At 46.9% G+C, this 6,882-nt stretch overlaps 1 protein-coding gene across 2 annotated transcripts in view; it reads right to left on the bottom strand.

Moving 5' to 3' along the window:
- Nucleotides 1–1,147, bottom strand: part of EIF2AK3 (eukaryotic translation initiation factor 2 alpha kinase 3) — a 45,706-nt gene extending 44,559 nt beyond the window's left edge. The window contains exon 1 of one of the 2 annotated variants that reach the window (XM_081836255.1): nucleotides 973–1,147. The gene's annotated coding sequence lies outside the window, so the exon portion shown is untranslated. The remainder of the gene's footprint in view (nucleotides 1–972) is intronic. The other variant, XM_081836254.1, reaches the window with a different exon arrangement.
- Between the last annotated feature and the right edge of the window lie 5,735 nt (nucleotides 1,148–6,882).

Below are 6,882 nucleotides of genomic sequence, written 5' to 3'. Positions count from 1 at the left end.
GAAATTAGCCCTCCCCACAAAAACTGACACCAGATCCAGAGGCACACAGAACGCCAACACCAATCAACCACACCAGACCCAAACCCAGACCCTCTCCACAGATGAATTACAGACACCATCCAGTAGCCAATCCATGGTGGCACCTCCGGATGCTGCACCCCCCTGCAATCCCTACACAGATCTGGCTGACACTAGCCACAAAACCACAGCTCGCCCCTATACACGAAGCCAAGCCAGAGCACAACTAAGTACAGTACAGCCATCTTCTCAGGAAAACTCTTCACAAAGTTCAAGAGGTCAAGACACAAAGACTTTAACAACTAATCCACACCTAATGACCCACCTAAGTGGTACTCAGGATATCACTCAAGAAATCACTCAAGATATCTCTCAAGTAATTAAGGAACAAAAGAAGAAAAAGCACACTAGCCTGGGAACTTCCTCTCTGCCCAGAACATTGGAGGCTATACACCACACCCCCTCTACAGTATTTATAGGAACTCAAACACTGAGATCCTGCTCTGTTCCAGTAACAAGAAGCCGAAAGCACCAGCCTGAAGATGACGAGTGAGACCTCGTCGAAACGTCGCCTAGACACCCCAACTTTTACACGGGAAGACACCCGAGGACACCAAAACCTGCATATATATATATATATATATATTTGCTTTCGTAGATTTTCTATATATACATACACACATTTTCTATATATATATACACACACACACACACATACACACACACACTGTGTGTGTGTGTGTGTGTGTGTGTGTATATATATATATACAGTATAGTATATACATATATACATATACATATATATATATACACAAACAACAACAACAACAACAACAACAACAACAGGAGCCTGGCCCGTGGCTAGCGATGGATGAGAGAGCAGGGATCGCGGAAGCAAGGCGGCAACCGGATCCAGGCCTCTGCCGAGGTCCCCGCCGCGCTCCGGTGCCTCACCTGCAGCTGCCGCCCCGCGCGGGCGTTTCCGCGCCTTCCTCCTCCTGCTCCCCGGAGGTGAAGGCCGCCGCTTGGGCCACTTCGCCGCCGGCCTCATCGTCCTCCACCGTCACGTCGGCCGCCAAGGGGAGCGCGGCGGCGGCGGCCCCGCCGAGCCCTAGCCCCGGCCGGCTGTCCTCATCCAGGAACGCCGCTGCCGCTGCCGCCCCCCTCACGGGGACGCAGAGCGGCAGCAGCCACAGGAGCACCAGGGCGGCGGCGGCGGCGGGAGGAAGAGGCCGAGCGCTCGGGCCTCGCGGCCCTGGCATGGAGCGGCCCTCCCCGCTCCGGTCGCCTCAGCAACACCGTTACGCTCCGGGCATAGGAAGCCAGACCCGCCGCCGCCGAAAAGGGCTCGGTCGGTTTTACCTCAGAAGCCGGAGCTCGCCACTGCGCAGGCGCGTGCGACGCAACGCAACTTGCCTACACTTACTACCCGCGAGCCCGCCTTTAACCAATCCCCGCCTCTTCCTCGGCCACGTTACCAGCGCGCTTTGTTTCACAGAAACCGAGCTCGCTTCTTTTTTTTTTTCCTTTCCCCCAGCCTTCGGTTTCATTAGTGAGGAAAGCTGTCGTTTTTGCGCGGCCGTCCAATCGGAGGTGCGGACGCCTTTTTTTTTTGTTCCCGCCTCCACACCGGAAAAGGAGAAGCGACGCGCGGTGTTTTGTCAACACGGTTCGACCCGAGCCAATGGCAGGGACGACCCCACAAATCTCTCCCGCCAATTAAAAGAGCTCACTTCCTCATGTATCCCTATGGTTGGTTGAAGTAACATGACCGCCCCGCCCCCTCTGCTATTGGCTTTCCGCTCTCTGATTGGAGTGCGGTGGCGGTTGGTGGAGCTCAGCGACTGGCTGCTGCTTTTTTCCCGCCCCTTCCTGATTGGGCAACGCCAATGCTTCCTACGTGGCCGATTCTGAATGTGGACCACGCTCCCCAGTGCCCCAGGGCGTCAAGGGAGTTCGCGTCTTAAAGGGGCCGCAGCAGTAGAGCGCTTAGCAAGGCTGGGTTTTGCAAAGGGGAAAAGCGTCGCGAATGTGCCTTGTGGAATCTGAAGGCTTCTTTCGCACTCGCCCAAGGCAGCAGCTGAGAATATATAATAAATAATAACAGTGATAATGTGCTACATTACATGAACATTAATCCCAGCAGCAAAATTAAAAATTTAAGTGCCCTGTTTGTAATTAGGCCTGGTAGAATGAAGGTTTGGGGACTCCTGAATGCACAGTGTGGTGGTGGCCTACACTTTGGAACTCCCTGCCTGTTATGTACTGAGTTGAGTAGGATCCGAAATGCAGCAGTCTGATTGGTCCTAGAACAATGGGATCAAGAATGCAGCAGTGTGATTGGTCCTAGAACAATAGGATTCAGAATGCGGCAGTCTGATTGGTCATAGAACAATAGGATCAAGAATGCAGCAGTATGATTGGTCCTACAACAATAGGATTAAGAATGCAGCAGTCTGATTGGTCATAGAACAATAGGATCAAGAATGCAGCAGTCTGATTGGTCCTAGAACAATGGGATCAAGAATGCAGCAGTCTGGTCCTAGAACAATAGGTTCAAGAATGCAGCAGTCTGGTCCTAGAACAATAGGATCAAGAATGCAGCAGTCTGATTGGTCCTAGAACAATGGGATCAAGAATGCAGCAGTCTGGTCCTAGAACAATAGGATCAAGAATGCAGCAGTCTGGTCCTAGAACAATAGGATCAAGAATGCAGCAGTCTGATTGGTCCTAAAACAATAGGATCAAGAATGCAGCAGTCTGATTGGTCCTAAAACAATAGGATCAAGAATGCAGCAGTCTGATTGGTCCTAGAACAATAGGATCAAGAATGCAGCAGTCTGATTGGTCCTAGAACAATAGGATTAAGAATGCAGCAGTCTGATTGGTCCTAGAACAATAGGATTCAGAATGCAGCAGTATGATTAGTCATAGAACAATAGGATCAAGAATGCAGCAATATGATGGGTCCTAGAACAATAGGATCAAGAATGCAGCAGTCTGATTGGTCCTAGAACAATAGGATCAAGAATGCAGCAGTGTGATTGGTCCGCAGGAGCCACCCAATCCAGCTCCAGGTGGAAGTGAATCCGCAACCTGATTGGCCTACAGGAGAATCCCGGAATTAGCCTATCATGTGGGGCCTATTGTGTAAATAATTTATATAAAGCTGGCACTTTGGGGGAACTTGCATTCCTCAGTACTATGAGCTGAATAAAGAGCATGAAATCCACACTGGACTCTGAGTATATTTCACTGCCTATTGAGATCAAGCAGGCATCTTCTTGAAAGCATTCCTATTTAGACAAGCACACCCAGATACTTAGGTAATTATAATCCATGGTAGTATTTTAACTTGTGTATGTTTCAAAGTACGGCTGATTCTGCCCCCCCCCCCGGTTTTTATTGGGGGGTTTTCTGTAAATCGTTTTGAGATATATATAAATATCAATATTACAACTGAGGAATTTTATTAAATAAATAAATAAATAAATGGGGATGGCTACCACTTCAGGGGCTGCATTCACATTTTTGATAGACAATGGAACATTTCCTGCAGTTGGCGTGGGGGGAGGCAGGATTGCAGCGAAAGGGGTAGAGCAAGAACCTTCCTCTCCATTGTATTTGACAAGAAAGAATAAAGTGTTGGGGTGAGCTCCCGCTGCTCGGTTCCTGCTCCTGCCAACCTAGCAGTTCGAAAGCACGTCAAAGTGCAAGTAGATACCTTCTCTGGCAGGAAGGTAAACGTCGTTTCCGTGCGCTGCTCTGGTTCGCCAGAAGCGGTTTAGTCATGCTGGCCACATGACCCAGAAGCTGTACACCGGCTCCCTCGGCCAATAAAGCGAGATGAGCGCTGCAACCCCAGAGTCGGCTATGACTGGACCTAATGGTCAGGGGTCCCTTTACCTTTACCTATGTTGCAGGAGTGGGGCAGTAAAAAAATAAAACTGAAAACCCATCAACTGCTGCCTCGAGTTGCACAGTCGGCTCTATACCGCCTTAGTATTCTGCTGCAGTCGAATGTATAAAATCAGTCCTGTATTCCTAAGTTTCCACAGGTCGCGTTGTTCTGCTCACCTGCCAGCAACTCAGAAGTGTGCATGCATACGAAAGCGCATACCAAGAACAAACTTAGTTGGTCTCTAAGGTGCTAAAATACACACACACACACACACACATATATATAGCTACTAGGTAGGAACAGCCTCTTTATAAGGAAGTTCCATTGGAAAACTGCCCCGAGATGTAAAATAATAAATAACAAATAAAGTAAAACAACTTTTTTTTAAAAAAACAACCCTGAATAACCAGCACAAAACTTCCATCTAGGAAGTCTGAATCATACGGGCGTTGTCATGGGAGGGGTGTTTCTCGGATCAAGGCTAAACTGTCAAGCCCCCACCCACCCCACCCTGCTGCTATTTTGCTATTGACAGGAGGTGCAAAGTTGTCAGTGTAATGAAAGGCGGTATATATAATTGGAATATTGTTTATGAAAAATGATATTGGAAAACTGCTACATTTAGTTACAAGGAAATTCAGATGGGAGGGACTGGAGGAAGTCAAGTAATATGTTTATAAGGTTGGAAGCTTAATTAATAATTTGTATTGTATTTGTGTATTTGTTGTTATATCTTTTGTTGTTATTCGTTTTATTTTTTTCTCTTTCTATTTTTTCTTTATTGGTTTTTTTTTTTAGTTTGTGTTATATTTGTAAGGAACTTAATAAACATTATGGGGGGGAAATGAAAGCCAGTATAGAACTTTAAATTAAATTAAGACATGACATGACAGGACAGGACAGGACAGGACAGGACAGGACATGGCATAATATAATATAATATAATATAATATAATATAATATAATATAATATAATGGTGCCCCTCAAGACGAATGCCTCGCAAGACGGAAAACTCGCTAGACGAAAGGGTTTTCCATTTTGGAGGCGCTTCGCAAAACAAATTTCCTATGGGCTTGCTTCGCAAGACGAAAATGTCTTGCGAGTTCCTGCGGTTTTTCCCCCCTCCCCCCTTTCTAAGCCGCTAAGCCGCTAAAAGCCGCTAAAAGCCGCTAAGCCGCTAATAGCGCTAAGCCGCTAATGGGCTTGCTTCGCAAGACGAAAAAACCGCTAGACGAAGAGACTCGCGGAACGGATTCTTTTCGTCTTGCGAGGCACCGCTGTATAATATAATGTAATGTAATGCAATGCAATGCAATGCAATAAATACAATACAATACAATACAATACAATACAATACAATACAATACAATTAATATAATACAGTACAACGCAACGCAACGAACGCAATGCAATGCAACATATAATATAATATAATATAATATAATATAATATAATAATATACAGTGGTGCCTCGCAAGAAGAAATTAATTCGTTCCGCAAGTTTTTTCGTCTTGCGAGTTTTTCGTCTTGCGAAGCACGGTTTCCCATAGGAATGCATTGAAAATCAATCAATGCGTTCCTATGGAAACCGCCTTCAGACCAGGTCCGGGGACAGTCTGTCCCCCGACCTCTTCTGAAGGCTGGGGGCGGGGGGGGGACAAGGGCTTTTCTTCCCACCCCCAGCATTTTAAAAAACCCCGGGACAGCAGAGGACTTCTCCGCTGTCCCGGGGTTTTTTAAAATTCTGGCGGGCGGCAGCGAAGGCTTCGCTGCCGCCCGCCAGCATTTTAAGATCGCCCCGGACAGCGGACTTCTCCGCTGTCCCGGGGCGATTTTAAAGCCTCTTCTGAAGGCCGGTGGGGGGCGAAAGTCTTTGCTCCCTCCCCGCCTGCCTTCAAAAGCCGTCCGGGATAGCGGGAAGCGCTTCCCTGCTATCCCGGACCGCTTTTAAAATGCTGGCGGTGGGGAGCAAAGCCTTTCGGCCCCCGCCGGCCTTCCTGGACCTCTTCTGAAGGCTGGAGGGGGGGGGGAAGGCTTTGCTCCCCACCGCCAGCATTTAAAAGAGGTCCCCGGAGATTTCCCTATGGGCTTTCTTCTTGCGAAGCAAGCCCCTAGGGAAATTTGTCTTGCGAAGCGCCTCGAAAAACGGAAAACCCTTTCGTCTTGTGGGTTTTCTGTCTTGCGAGGCATTCGTCTTGCGGGGCACCACTGTAACATAACATAACATAACGTAACGTAACGTAACGTAACGTAACGTAACGTAACACTAACGTAACGTAACACTAACGTAACATAACATAACATAACATAACATAACATAACATAACATATAACATATAACATATAACATATAACATATAACATATAACATATAACATATAACATATAACATCTTAAAGACCAACTAAGTCAGTTCTTGGTATGAGCTTTCGTGTGCATGCACACTTCTTCAGATACACACGTAACTGGAACTATGGAAGGCACCACATTGAGCCGCATGAAATGGAAGTCCATCAACCTCACCAAGAAACTTGCACAGGTACAGACTGATATCTTCTTTCTTACTAAATGCAAGAACCTGGACATTATACCCAAGGGTCTTAGAATTAAGAACCCTCTACAATCCACGTATCCCACTGAATATGCAAGAAAACTATGCAACACTTTCTCTGTGTATCTGAAGAAGTGTGCATGCACACGAAAGCTCATACCAAGAACTGACTTAGTTGGTCTTTAAGGCAGTGTTTCCCAACCTTGGGCCTCCAGCTGTTTTTGGACTACAACTCCCATCATCCCTAGCTAGCAAGACCAGTGGTCAGGGATGATGGGAATTGTAGTTCAAAAACAGCTGGAGGCCCAAGATTGGGAAACACTGCTTTAAGGTGCTACTGGAAGGAATTTGTTTTGTTTTGACTATGGCAGACCAACACGGCTACCTATCTGTAACTGAACATATAACATA

The sequence above is a fragment of the Podarcis erhardii genome, assembly GCF_964252035.2.
Source record: "Podarcis erhardii genome assembly, chromosome: 13".
NCBI classification, from domain to species: Eukaryota; Metazoa; Chordata; class Lepidosauria; order Squamata; family Lacertidae; genus Podarcis; species Podarcis erhardii.
This window is presented reverse-complemented; position numbering and strand designations above follow the sequence as displayed.